Raw genomic sequence first — 15,549 nt, 5'->3', positions numbered from 1 at the left:
TTAAATGGTAATTACCGGAATAGGTAACCATATTTATTCTCTGAAAAATCTAACAAATTGTTTTTGAAGGTAATGTGCATGCAGGGTGAATATAGTTTCATCAAGTACATGTTATTGGATTAATATTCCAATCAACCAATCAGATTTAAGGGATAAGTTTACAGTTTATGTCAAGTTTAAGCTTAAAACCAGGGTTAGTTGCGTCTACATCAGTGTTATTCATCTATAACTTCCCTCTGATTTTATGGATAAGTTATGGGTAGGGTTTTCGCACAGGAATGTTCCAGAATCAACAAAATTTGTTGATCTAGTAACATGTCTAAGCAAAATCACGGTGACCGAACATGCAGGATGTTGCTGTAGTTACATTTGTTTCTCGCTAGATGTCACTGCTGTTTAATAAACGAGAGAAAATGATTAAAACGGTAATTCATTCACTGTCCGGCAGGTGGCTCTAGTTGTTAACTAAAATACATCGCTCGATTTTCTCAGCAGTAGATGATTGATCAAATAAACATTTCAATCTCAGCAGCACCTGAAATTGTGAAACACAGTTAGCGTAAAATCTCTTTTACTTGATTTTCTGAGAATATTACATGAGAGTGGGAATGTGTTCCCTGGAAAACGCTTGTTTAGCACATGTGGCCTACACGTTCTTGGAGCTGACGCCCAAGAGAGATGTTTACAAAATGTTAAAACCATTTTAAGACAGGTATTTCTTGTTGAGAGTGGACAGCACAAAGATCTTGTAGTAAATATCTATCAGACTGATTCTACATTGTCCTTGGAAGAGGAAAACACGTGCTAGCAAACACTCGTTTATGAATAGTTTATGAATGAAAAAATAATTTTATGTTGGAAAGTTAATCTTATAAACTGTGTTGAACATAATCGATGGATTCTAAATGATCATAGCTGGTTGACCTTCTAATTTGTATTAAATATAATAAAAAACCCGCTCGATCACATTTAGCGGGTATGACCAACGGCTAGCAACATTTTAGACGGATTTACGGTTGGTTGACCAGGCTACATGAATTGATTAAAAAAAATGGTAAATTGATTGTTTATGGTCTAAAATATATATATTAGATCGGTAAAGGGACAAACATAATGTTTTTACTCCATAAACACTGAAGCAAGACCTCGGTTTTTGTGGAGCGAAACCTCGCGTATTTTCGCTGAGGCGCTGTTTGCTAATTCGTTGATACCAGACAGAACTACTAAATGAAAACTAAATCCAAATTTGCATGTGTATACCAAGTGAGATGATAAAACGATGAGTAAATCATGATTTATTGACAAAACAATTCGATTTCTACACATGTTTAATTTTTGTAAGAAATCAATCAGGGCATGTCAACGGCAGTCCAAACCCGTCTGAAATGTAAAAACACGACTGTTGTGATGTTGTTACGAGGGAAACGTGCAAGTTGTGTTATAAACTAAACACACAATCATCAATCAACACTGAGGGTCTGCACGTCCACATGGTCTTCAACGCGTTCAGCCACACCCCCTGTTGAATCTATAGGCGGACCGGTCTTCATATATAATGTGGAGGAACATTGTGTACCTTCAGTTCTCTGGCACTTTCACCTCACGGCGGTCCATATCATCAGGTAAGCAAAACAAAACTAAACACAAGATGAATGAGTGAATCATGACAGTCATGTTTGCGCAATAACCGCAAAAATGTGTCAACGCAAGTTGAGATTTATATACTACCCCGTTTTTTAAAGTACTTTTTTTTATTCAATTCTTACTTTACATTAACTCATCTGTGGCTGATGATACTGATGTGGTGCAACAAATGGTAAATATAACTAATATTTTCCTGCACCAATAAAGGGAATGAGTGAATTTATGTCTGTTTCTGTTATAAACTTGCAATATTTTGAAAACGCATTGAACATGTACCTTATGAGTCTTATTATTATACATAGAATTATATATTTATTTGTAAAATGGTTTCATATGAGTAAGTTTCTTCAAATATGGAAAGATTAGCCAAACTAACCTCATATGCTGCACATTATGGATCTTCTTTATATAATATTGTTCCCACAACTGGGAATTGAGTTACTCATAATGAAAAAGGAGAATTGATTGATTTGAAGACATTTTATTAAATGCTGATTTGAATAACTGTAAAATCCAATATTATTGTAATATTTCATCATGGTTTACTTACTATTGTAAAGTGGCTCAATAACATTGTTGGAAATCAAGTTTTGATGGCATGCATGTACCATTTGACCTAAACATAGCTTGGTTATGTTGTAATATCCACATTTTTGATTTGATCTTTGTTTATAGACAAGATAAGTAGATATGCATTGCATTGAAAGATGTTTCAGATTGTGATTTATATGAAATTGATTCCTACAACAATTACTACTTTTTAAATTCAGGTCAAACCTGTGGGTGGCACATTTAGGAGGGATGTTTTGTCCTCGGATGAGGGCCATTTCAATTGATTGAGTGTCCGCTTTAGAGATCAAGCGTCTCCTGCAAATGTAATTGTATTTTCTTGTCATTAATGTAGATGTGTGAATGGTAGCTGTTTGGTTTAGACTATTGATATTCACGTCTCTAGAGCCGCGGGGGGCTGAATATTCCCACCCCTCATCAGTGTTTACAGTTGCTATCTGTTTCAAGTGATCTGATCACAAATGGTCAGCTGAAACGGCTTGACCTTTACCCCTGGTATTTAAATGTGTCTCATATGCATCTCTTTTGACAACTTGTGTGCAGTACGGACTTTCTGATTTCATAATTGCATAGACAACTTACTACGTTGGCGCATGTTGCAAGTGCAAAAAAAGTCAATTTTGTGTGATAAATGTGATGTTTTTTTAGTCAAGCTTGTATATTAACTAAACTGAGGATGTACTTGATCTTGTGTGTTCATATGAGGCTTATTGTAGATGTTCATGTATATGTTTGTGCTCTCATGCAGTTATATTTGCATGTTAACTCTTAACGTAACTCGTAAACATGTTAGATGATGCTTAGTGTTTTGATGTCACTGCCAAGGGCTCTCGCTACAGAGCCGCTGTAGTCATGTGCATTGTTAAGGAAACCATGGAAACCCTGCACATGCCACAAACGTGAGTGCTTAGGATGAGGGCGGAGCTTAAGCTTTAGTAGGAATGGGAATGATGCTTATGGCCGGGAATCAATCCGATTGGGCCATGATGTAATGCCGTGCAGCATCACTGACACTCAAGCGAATGTACAGCGAGGGATGCTGTGAGCGTCTGCTTTGGTCTCTTTGTATGAGAATAAAGGGAAGCCCCCAGACTCATTTCAGACGTGAGGGCGGAGCTAGAGATGGGGGCGGGGTATGTGGGGGAGGGGGTTTCCAATGAGGGCTTTGTTAAAGAGTGAAAGAGGGGGATGTGCTAGGATTTCTCTTCAAAATCAAGGTCAATTTAGAAATGTGTTCAATATTTTTTTTGGAGATTCATGTAGTTCTGGATTTGTAGTAGTTATGTATTGCTGTTTTAGTCATTTTAAATTTTATTTTGTGGAGGATTGTGTCCTTTTTTTGATCCTGATACGGCACACAACAAAGCTTGATGATTTCTCATTCAAACCCTTTTTACAGATAAAAACTAAGAAATACTAATTATCAGGAATTCCAGTCACATTTCGCCCTCAAAACAAAAAAGTTATGTTTTACACACGGAAAATGAGTGCTATTTTTGCATTGACATTTTTAAATTAAGAAACATTTCCCCCAAATACTGATTACTATCCAAAAGTTTAAGTTTTGTGGTTATATATAATATGTTTTAATACTCTCATAATAATACACATAATTCATGACAGTGTCACAAAATATCTACAAATATGAGTTCTTGTTTCTTTCTCTTTGGTTTTGGGATGAAATGTTCTTGACGAGATTCACCCTTGTACTTTTAGTAGTTAAACCATGATCAAGAGTTAAAAGATCTTGTTGTAAAGAGTTAGGAGCATTGTTCAACTACCGATTTATAGGTTTTACAGATGTTTTGTATTGTAGTTGTAGGTATGGCTGGATTTTTATGGCAAGTGTCAACAAGACCAGCCTCAGGGATTCCCATCATTTTAATTGCACACTTAAGACTTAGATTTAAAATGACTTGCAGTACAGTGATGACTCTCACTCTGAATTATTCTGAAGTGAAGTGGTCATTGATGATCCCTGTGGCTGTTTAAATTGTATTTATAGTCTAAAGTTTGATATTTGTCTTTATAAGAAACTCCTGCTTGAATAAATGAGAATTTCATTGTCTTACAGTCTTTTTATGGAGCTTAATTAAATCCCATCATGATGATAATTTACACTGGAAACCATTTTTCTCCCTGAAGAGAAGAAAACTGTTCCCTCGACCACATCATGCCTCTTCTGCTGAAATCATGCGATTTATTTCAAAAGTATTTTTAATTTAGAGACACTACACTCTAAAAAATGCTGGGTTAAAAACAACCCAAGTTGGGTTGAAAATGGACAAACCCAGCGGTTGGGTTGTTTTGACCCAGCGGTTGGGTTAAATGTTTGCCCAACCTGCTGGATAGTTTTATTTAACTCAACTATTGTTTAAAAATGACTGTATTGCTCGCTTAAAATAAACCCAAAGTATGTTGGAAATTAACATTTATTAATATGTTCAATAAATGAACATTAATAAGTTTAATGAATAATAATTAAACAATAAACATTTATTAAATTGCTTATTAATAAATGCTCACCTTTTGATTATTATTGTTGCCTCTAGTCTGATTTTTAATTTCCAACCTATTTTGGGTTCATTTTAAGCCAGACATACAGTCATTTTTTTTAAACAATAGTTGGGTTAAATAAAACTACCCACCATGTTGGACAAACATTTAACCCAACCGCTGGGTTTGTCCATTTTCAACCCAACTTGGGTTGTTTTTAACCCAGCATTTTTTAGAGTGTAGGATAACTAACTATAAAATCGCATTATCTATTTTATATTTCCTTAAAGCTGTTTTCTTGGCGTTAAATGTTAGATTACTCCAAAATAATAGAAGTTATAAAGCCCCCTACCGAATTAGGTCATCCCTACGCAATGAGATGATCTTTTGTTACATCACTCTTTGGAAAATCTGCAATGATGCATTCTGTAATCAACCAGTGAAGTGGAATAGACTTACATAACGAAAACACTGTGCATGGCCATGTGGTCTGAGATGTAGAAGCATAATGATGGGTAAATGCGGTCACTCCGTCCTCACTTGGAGGCAAGATAATGGAGCATGATCTTGACAACACGTTGAATACGATTAAAATGCGTTTTCATAACGCAAATTGTGAGTTCGGTTATTTAAGTCATTCTTGTTTCTCCAGTTTTTTTTTGTGGTTTACCAAGTGAGAAAATTATATCTGACAAGTTTATAGTACCTTAATAATGTGTTGGTTGACAAGGGGCGTGTACATGTGCAAGCCAGAAAGCGTATGATGCATTCTGACAGCTGTGCATGGTGAAGAGAGAGAGAGAGAGAGAGAGAGAGAGAGAGAGAGAGAGAGAGAGAGAGAGAGAGAGAGAGAGAGAGAGAGAGAGAGAGAGAGAGAGAGAGAGAGAGAGAGAGAGAGAGAGAGAGAGAGAGAGAGAGAGAGAGAGAGAGAGAGAGAGCAACGCAATCCACCAATCTGATCGCAAGAGATCAGGTTGTATAAAAGGGCGGAGCTCCTGAGAGAACTTCCTCTTGGAGCAGCTTCTTCATTCACTGACCGCTCTTGCTGTTTGCAGTCTGGCTGGCAGAGGTCTCTGCATTTAAAGTCCAACTTCGGCTGTTTCATAGCTAACCTTTAAAGGTCTCATTGGTTTTTCCATTCCAGCTGTTTTTGGAGTTTGCCTTGGAGCAACATCGACGGAGTCGTCTTTCCTTTTCCTGAACAAGCGTGCAATTGCAGCAAGGTTGGTAGATACATCCCAGACATGTATCTACCATTGCCTTCTCACTACTTACCACTTTACAAGTGGTTAATGTAGTTTAAGTTCCTTTTATCCACTTGTATTTGAGTACCAAATTTGCAGCGTTACTATAAAACGTATAGTTGTTCTTAACTCCGAATTGTTTTGTGATCTGTTCTGAGTAATGGTGCCTTGAAGGCTTTGGATGAGTTTTACTTATTTGGCTCAGAGTAGGTCTGGTTCAAACCAGCACAGTATGTATTTTCAGACAACAAATTACTGTCACCCATACGTGATTCTCTGCTTAGATGAAACCAAAGTCAGATGGAGTTGCATTTGTTCGGGATTGTTGCCTACGGCTTGAAGCGTTCCCTTGCTGTTGCATTTGGTTTATGGCAAAACAAACTGTTTTTGTGTTTTCTTTTAACCCCTATTTTGAACTTTGCAAGGGCCATTTCAAGGTTTAAAGTATAATTCCTCTAACGATTTCAGTCAGAATGGCTGGATAATTGGCCCTTTGGTGCACTAATTATTTAAACATTCACAATACATTGCATTCTGGTTGTTTTTTTTTAATTGACTCGTCCTCTCCGGTCTACAGGTTCACGCTTCGGCATTGCACAACCTTTCGGGAAGTTCGTTTCATCCGTGTGGTGCACAAAAACAGCAGCGATGATCATCAGGCTCGGCAGACTGACTCCTGGATACTTCCGTCTCCTGCAGGTGTGTGTTTGTTCAAATCTTCTAACTTGGTTAAATCTGTGAAAGTGAACCTTTTTGGATTGCATATATGAATGGGTCGTATCATGAGGAACCACATTTTCCTCAGTCTTTTGAGATAAAAGAGTTTATTGTTCTGTGAAAATGTACTGTAGCTTTCAGAACTCAAAACTTCCTTCATTTATTTAAACTAAGCTGCATAAATTGACATCAGAGATAATAATTAATTAATAATTTATAGGACTGCACACACTTACACGACAACCTATTCGGCGCTCACCAAAAAAATGCATTAGAGAAAAAATAAAAGGATGAAGTATGAAATGACCCCTTTTGCATGCATGCATGTGTGACACTTACATAATGGCTTTTACTAGGAGCAAGCAATGTTAGTTTGTTTGGGACGTGTAAATGTCCATTGGAAAGATCAGACTGGTGCCGGTCTGGCTTTTACACTGCATTCCTCATGGCTAAAAGCGACCGGACTCTAATTATATGAACAATGACCGTGAAGCGCTGAGTGAAGGGCTATGTACACATAAGAAATACCAGTTTAAATTCAACCCGCATGAGCTTGATGTGATTCTCACGACTTGGAATATAAAAATAGCACGAAAGCCGCAGGGGGAACGTTAGTAAACAAGCAAATATCCTGATTAATTTGTTTTGACAGACATGCATTTTAAAGTTTTAACATTCAAAACATTATCAATCGTCCATCTTGAATAGCAAACGTATTACCTGTTGGACTATTATTGGGGTGTAGCAACACTATTAAACTGAGTTTTTCCATAGTGTCACAATAGGTCAGATTTTAACAGTATCAAGTAGCTACATATATTGTTTTATGTATTGTGCATGTAGATTCACGTCAGATGAGCTAATCAAACACTACAACTACTTTGAAATGTCAAGCTTATAACTTCAAATACTTATATTAAAACTTAAGAACATTAAAAATTGTTCTTGAAGTTTGAACAAATCCTCCTGTTAGCCAGTTTAATAACCTTTCATTAGTTTTTAATTCGATAACTATTTTCAATACATCACAAAAATCTGAATCATTATGTTTGCAATGCATTAAAAAACCATTAGGCAACCTAATTGTTAAGCCCTGCCTAATGACTGAATACTTAATCTCAAGCAGATTTATCATCTTACTATTCTTAGACCCTTCTAAACCTACTTGCTTTAATTGAGATTGCAGACAGACTTGTTAAACCGCCTTAATGTCATCGCCTTGAGGTTTGCGGTGTCATTCAATGAACTGTTTATAGACTCCACTTACAAATACTGTCATAATCTTTTATATCTGGTTGTAATTTCTTATTTAATTAAAGCTACACTATGTAACTGTTAGAAAATAAAAGTGTGTGCATCTTGCGGTTTTGGTTATGCTTTGCGCTTCTGCGTGGATTATTTTTGCTCCCTCTCATTAAAGAGAAAGCCTTGATTTGGTTTTGGGATCTACTAGCTTTTAGAAGATGATGGCCTTGTTAACGATTCTTTTTTCCATTCTTTTTGCAGAGGCAGGTAGCAGGAGAGGTTCAGGCCCCGGTGCATGACCGCTCCGTCAACCAGATCGCCATGATGCTGGCCATCATGGGCCTTAGCCTGTCCTACTACAGTGCCAAACAGATGACAGAGAAGGTTCGCCATGAGCCCGCCCCGTGAAGATGTGTTCTTCGGCATCCGGGGAAGACCAAGCCAAACTGAAGATGCAGTTGGATATTCAGATGTTGAAGATGTTCAGACTCTGTCACACTACACCTTTCTATAACTGCTGGATCTCCAGGGATCACGCACACCATGGGACTTCTGCTTAGGAGTTCTCTTGCTTTAGTTTAGCTCTCAATGGGGTCTGGAAGGGCTTGAATGTTGTGGCCTGAGTTTCAATAGCTGCTGTGGTACATGCATCAGAGAGTCAGTCAGTTCTGCTGGGGAAAATACAGGGAAAAAACTCGAGCTCCATCAGCGCAGGACTAGGTATGGAGCTCAACTCTGAGCCATAATGTCTTTTAAAGGGAAGGACCTCTGCATTTGAGATGTACCAAGCAACTATTGAAAGCAGGGCCACTGCACAAGGGTGAAATGCTGGTTTTATTTCAGATTTCCCCCAAAAAGATGCTATTGATGAACGTCAGAGCCTTGAGGACTTATAGTGGAGGTACTGCTTTACAATACTACACTTGTGTTAGACACTTTAGGAAATTTATTGCAGTACTACAGAGACCGTTTGAGGACCTTATGTTAAAGTTACTTGCTCCTTTCATAATAACACAAAAAACCTCTTCATATCATCTTGTTTGTCCTGACAAATGGCTCCAATCCACTGTTTTTTTCTATGTGCAATTGCATGAGTTTGAAGCTGTTTTTTTTTTTTTTTTTTTTTTTTTTTTTAGTGAAACCAATCCATATGTTGTTTCTAATACTTTTTATGATAATGTGATGATAATGATGAATGTACTGTGTTGTTATATTTTTAAGACACAATGATCAAATAAAGCTGTGAATTATTTGAACACGATCAAGTAATGTGAAGCAAGTCATGACTCAAGAAGGTTTAGAAGAACGTTATGGAAATAAGTTCTCAGAAATTGTCCGACTCATTGCAGTTGATTGTCATTCCCGCCGAGTCGAGTTCTACACTGAAACCATATGAGAGGTTTTCCTGTCGAGAGAAGCGTGCCGTTGAACAGGAAGTGGGCATAGCCTCAGGCAACAACTTCCTCTATCTGCACGCAATATTTGTCTACCAGCCTGCCTGCTGCTTCTGGCTTGAATCTGACCCACTTACCGCATTCAATAGATATCTGATATGTGTTAAACCGATATGTCATGAGGTGCATTTGCTCCATCACTCCCCTGAAATGCTAAGCAAATTTAGGCCTGAATCATACTTATACAAGTACAGGAATGCAGATGCGTCTACCAAGCTTTATTTTACTGTATGTCACTATGAATGCACAATTCATAAGTTTTCAAAGGGGTTTCTATAGGGGCGTTAACACCTTTCTTGCTAAACAAGGTAAATTGTTTATATTTAGATACCTGAATAATATATCTGGTTTAATATTTATACACTTCAGCTTTAAAGAGGACCTATTATGCCCTTTTTCAAAGTCTTGATTTTGTTTTTTAGGCTCTACTAGAATAAGTTTTCATGCTCGAATGTTCAAAAAACATTTCCCATATTTGACATTGTTGCAGCTCCTCTCTTCCCAGTCTGTCAGTAAAGCCCGGGGTATACTTTTTTTTTTTTTTTTTTAAAGTATACCCGTATACGGTTTTTTTAATGCATACGCTAGGGTACGCGCACAGTCGAACGCACAGCCTTGCAAAGTATACTTCATTTGACTCGTACGCATACACAGGCGTTCGACGCATGCACAGTTTTGAGCAATCTCTCGCCACGAGTTACAACCTATGTAAATATATTTGTATTCTATAATGCTAGAGTTGTACAAATGAGGGTACTTTCTAACCTCTTCGCACAATCTCTTGTCTATATAGGCCTTCATTGTCGCTGTAGCTTGCATGCGTCTGTTTTGTTTATGCAGTTTTTCTTTGACTACCTTGTGAATCGACGCCCCCAGGACATGGTTGCCCCGCCCTTTACCATAACCGCAAGTTTCAACACACTACTAGCTCCGCCCCTTTATTTTGCATATGCCTTGGGCGGGAATTATTTAAATGAGGAATATCGTGACGTATTCATTCCCAGAAGAAAACTCAAGACTACAATGGAGGCGTTTCAGGGAGTTCAGAAATAGAGAATAACACCTGCTGGAGGAACTTTGTAACTTTGCAGAGCTTTTTCATGCTCAAACATCAACATTACACACTAAAGAAAAAAAAAAACATAATAGGACCCTTTTAACGGTGTAGTTGCCTTCCTGATTTCGTTTAAAACCCAATGGTGAATTGCATCCAAACTACCTATTTAATATGACACCATGATTTTCCCATTATTACCAAGCAGTTAATGCACCACTGCTGTCTGGATGGGGGAGCGGATGTATTCTCAAGCATTCGCTCGGATGCTCCGGGCAGATGTGATGTCCTGTGACAGGCCGAGGCCGCATTGCATGCCACGTGTTATTCTGCCTGTGGCCTTTAGCCGCTTCCCTTTCCGCTCTGCTCTCTGATCACTGGGCAAATTTGCCCCAAAAATACTGCTGGGGCAGTTCTGACATGCTGGCTTAGGACATGAACCTCAACACGCTCGTCCCATTGGCTGTCTGGTGAAGCATCATGATGAAACAAAGGGACGGGGATCACGTTGGCGGCAGTGTAATGCACATGGTTGCTTTATAAAAATGCTCAAAAGGGATGGATAAAGAAATGCCTTAGTATGAGGTAGCAGAGGCCTTTTCTGTTTGATGTTTTGATGGTGATTTATAAGTGTAAGAAGGACTTTGAGATTGAAATATTGTGAGACTGATATTGTCTATATATGATGGCTTTGTATTAACGAATGACACTTGAAAATATAAAGGACTGAAATGTGATGCTGTCTATGGCTGTACAGATCATTTAGTGACTTGTTGCTCATGTAATGTTGCTATATATGTTTCATTAAATTCATTTCAATCATCTGTCTATTTCAATTGTTTTCATCACCTCACACATTTGTCCTAAATCAGCCGTTTTAACCTAACTGGTGTGAAGCAGGCCTTTTTTGCAAACAGCAGGGAAAAAACAATGCTAAATGCAGAGGTGTAAAGAGTACCTGAAAACCATACTTGAGTAAAAGTACTGATACCTTACATCAAAAATGACTCCACTACAAGTTAAAAGTAACCAATTCCAATACGACTTGAATAAAGTATTAAAGTATCTGATTTTAACAGTACTTAAGTATTTTACTCATGCTGAAAATAGGCTCAGAGCTGCACTAGTCCTCAACAACACCTGAGAGACATGCCAGTGAAAATAAGAAACAATTGATTTGTAAGATGAGAAATCAAGTTTATTTTCTAAAATCAAAATAAAACTGAACACCTCAATGTCGCAATAAATCAATGTCGACACAACAACCTTTTAAACGTCTACATACTCAGTTAAGCTCAAGTGCATAAAAAGGCCATAAGTAAACCAATATCCTTCAAAACGGTCTTGTCAATATAGCAGATAAATAAAACAATGTTAAGTAAAATTAAATAGTCAAAGTCTACTGTATGTGCTGGTTTGAGCCTCATCACCAGCTGCAGTCATTTCCTCATCTAATAAATCAAACACCTGCGATCAGCAACTACCTGCTAATGCACTCACATTCACGTAAAGTACCCTAGTTTTGGGGGAGTGAAGGCAAAATGCACAAGATATAGTACCTTTATAGATCTTTATATCAGAAACAAACTGCTGCAGAAAAAGTTAGCTGCCATAAAAAATGTAATTTGTAATTGCATTACTCATCACAAACGTAGTGGAGTAAAAAGTACATTTACTTGCTCAAAAGTGTAGTCAAGTAGAGAGTAAAAGTTGCCAATATCTTTGATACTCAGTAAAACTACAAAGTAGCCAAAAAGATACTTAAGTACAGTAACTAATTACATTTACTCAAGTACTTTACACCTCTGGCTAAATGCAAATAATACAATGCAACTTATTTAGGAAAACAAAATAAATGGACAAGAATGCTTCCCATATACACTACACTCTTAAAAATTCTGGGTTAAAAGCAACCCAAGTTGGGTTAAAAATGGACAAACCCACACAAAAAAGGTACGGTGCTTGTCACTGGGACAGTACCCTAAGGAACAAAAGTGAAAAGGTACATCTTCGTACATTACTTACCCCTAAATGGTGCATATTAGTACCTTAAAGGTACACATTAGTACTTTAAAAGTACATATTAGTACCTTTTTACCTTTGTACCTTAGGGTACTGCCCCAGTGACAAGCACCGTACCTTTTTTTCTGACAGTGCAGCGATTAGGTTGTTCTAACCCAGTGGTTGGGTTAAATGTTTGCCCAACCTGCTGGGTAGTTTTATTTAACTCAACTATTGTTTAAAAATTACTATATCGTTTGCATAAAATGAACCCAAAATAGGTTAGAAATTAACATTTATAATTTGTTTAATAAATGAACATTTATTACTAAGTTTAATGAATAATAATTAAACAATAAACATTAAATTGACATTAAATTTTGATTATTATTGTTGCCTTTACACAGTAAAATCCCCAGAGTTAAATCAACTCTGCTCAGAGTACATATGGTCCCTCTCTAAATAGTGTTAAAGTAACACTGAAGCAGAGTTAAAGTTAATGAGATAATTAAGTGATTAATAAGGCTGTGACTGAAGTCAGTTGTAGTTCGTGTGTTTCTCTTTTCTTCAGTGATTCTGCTTGTTAACAGCAGGTGTTCATCACTAATGCGCAATCATTAATTAATTGCTTAATTATCTCATTAACTTTAACTCTGCTTCAGTGTTATTTTAACACTATTTAGAGAGGGACCATATATACTCTGAGCAGAGTTGATTTAACTCTGGAGATTTTTCTGTGTAGTAATTATGTCTGATTTTTAATTTCCAACCTATTTTGGGTTCATTTTAAGTCAGCCATATAATAATTTTTAAACAAAAGTTGAGTTAAGTAAAACTGTCCAGCAGGTTAGGTCAAACATTTAACCCAACCGCTGAGTTTGTCCATTTTCAACCCAACTTGGGTTGTTTTTAACCCAGCATTTTTTAGAGTGTACTATTCAAAAGTTTGGAGTCAGTAAGATTTTTTTTTTTTTTTTAGTTAATACTTTTTATTCAGCAAGGACGCATTAAATTGATCAAAATTGACAGTAAAAACAATTATAATGTTATAAAAGATTTCTATTTCAGCCAAATACTGTTCTTTTGAACTTTCTATTTATCAAAGAATCCTGAAAAGAAAAAAATGTTGCACAGTTTCCACAAAAATATAAAGCAGCACAACTGTTTTCAACATTGATAATAATCATAAATGTTTCTTGATCATCAAATCATATTAGAATGATTTCTGAAGGATCATGTGACACTGAAGACTGGAGTAATGATGCTGAAAATTCAGCTTTGATCACAGGAATAAATTACAGTTTGCAATATATTTAGATAGAAAACAGTTATTTTAAATTGTAATAATGTTTCACAATATTACCGTTTTTGCTGTATTTCTGATTTTAAAAAATGCAGCGTTGGTGAGCAGAAGAGACTTCATTCAAAAACATTAAAAAATCTCACCGACCACAAACTTTGGAACAGCAGTGTATTTTGTTATCAAAGTCATGAAGGTCATCTATCAAAGGTCATCTAATCAAAATCTACAGATCCAGACAACATTGTGAATTTAAAATCATGGAGTTAAATCATGTCATTAATCTTTAGGTTCTAGCGGTCATGTATATCCAGACACACATATCTCTGTTCTTCTCCCACAACAAGCACACATACACACCGACAGGGGCACTCGGTTCACGTGCCAGTCCGTTGCGTGCCCGTCGCTGATGCCCACGAGCGTCAGTGTTGAGACTGCAGTCTGATGTTCTGTCTGGACCGTGACAAAGATCACTGTGTGGTCAGAGGATCTGCTCTGTCAGCCGCTCAGTGAAAACACGCCATCATGTTGTCATCTGTGTGTTTCTCCTTCTCTCTCTTTCTTCAGAATCAGTTTGTCACTGCAGCAATGCTGGATAATTCTGCCTAAACTTGAGTTGTGGTCACCAGTGGCCAAAAGTGATGTCTAGCCTAGGAAAATTAGCATCTTCACCCTTTTTTTCATAAAGATTTTGTAAGCATATTTAGTAGTGTAGTTGTGCTTGGAGTCAACTGTTTTATTTGTGATGATAACACAATAAAACATGCCAAATTGTGCCAACATCATTTTTGGCCAGGCTGTGAGATAAAGAAATTATAAACAAGAGAGAACCAATGAAATATTAATTACTGATTATGTTGTAGTCAGTGCTTGCTTTTTTTTTTTGTTTCTATGCTTTTTTTTTTTTTTTGCATAGGAAAATAAAACCTGTACTTTGCCTTTTTTTCCCCAATTTTGTCAGATAAGTACTTTAACCAAGTTTAGTGTTTTTCTTCCCTCATATTTAAGATATTTAACAAATATAAAATAGTTTCCCCATATTCCGATGGTTTAATCGAACTTGTAGGGTCATTAAAAACAAATACCCCCCCTTCCGAAAAGTCATGCATAATTTCAAACATGAAATTATAATTTTTACTATTTACTCTGTAATTTTTAATGTTTACCACTTAAAGGTTCACTTACATGTGATTTAAAATCTAAAACAATTGTCTTTTTTGTTTTCATATTTTTGTAATATATGTCTTTTTTTTTTTTTTTTAAGATATCATACAAAATATCTCAAAATCTATAGTTTTTTTTTTTTTTTTTTTTTTTAATCACAAATACCTCTTTTGTTCCCTTTTCTCCGACCATCTGACTCCATTATGGCACGGAAAACCCAATTTTCACCATCTAATTGATTCTGCATCAGATTTTGGAGGTAAAGCAGGTTACAAAGACTGTTTCTCATTGACTTTGTCAGATTTTTAGTTGTTAGAGAATTAAAAGATCCATAAGAATGAAAAAAACATGAATATCTGTTTAACATTTTTTATTTTTCATATTTTAATATTTAAAAAATGGTTTCTGCTACACAGCTCTTGCTGCTCAGATGTTTCACAGGTCTCAGTGTGAACTCACATTTCTCATTAAATTCTTCCAAGATCACATGATGCTGCTTTAATTTTATAGCTCTATAATATTTGAATTCTGAGATTTAAACATGTTCATTCTCAATCAGTAATAACTGTGCATCATGTGTGTATTTATCAGTGTTTGATGCAGAATCATCCAGTAAAACCGTCCCTCTGTGCGTGATTGCAGCAGCTGCTATAATAAAAC

The 15,549-nt window shown here is 36.5% G+C and overlaps 1 long non-coding RNA gene across 1 annotated transcript; it reads left to right on the top strand.

The window, feature by feature from the left end:
- The first annotated feature begins 836 nt into the window (after nt 1-836).
- LOC127497770 (uncharacterized) lies at nt 837-9,177 on the top strand. Its single transcript, XR_007925651.1, has 3 exons — nt 837-1,622; nt 6,532-6,653; nt 8,178-9,177. It is a non-coding gene; the product is annotated as an uncharacterized LOC127497770 (long non-coding RNA).
- The last annotated feature ends 6,372 nt before the right edge of the window (nt 9,178-15,549 follow it).

Source organism: Ctenopharyngodon idella, chromosome 16 (assembly GCF_019924925.1).
Source record: "Ctenopharyngodon idella isolate HZGC_01 chromosome 16, HZGC01, whole genome shotgun sequence".
Lineage (NCBI taxonomy): Eukaryota > Metazoa > Chordata > Actinopteri > Cypriniformes > Xenocyprididae > Ctenopharyngodon > Ctenopharyngodon idella.
Note: the sequence above shows the minus strand (reverse complement) of the source record. Positions and strands in the feature narration are given on the sequence as shown.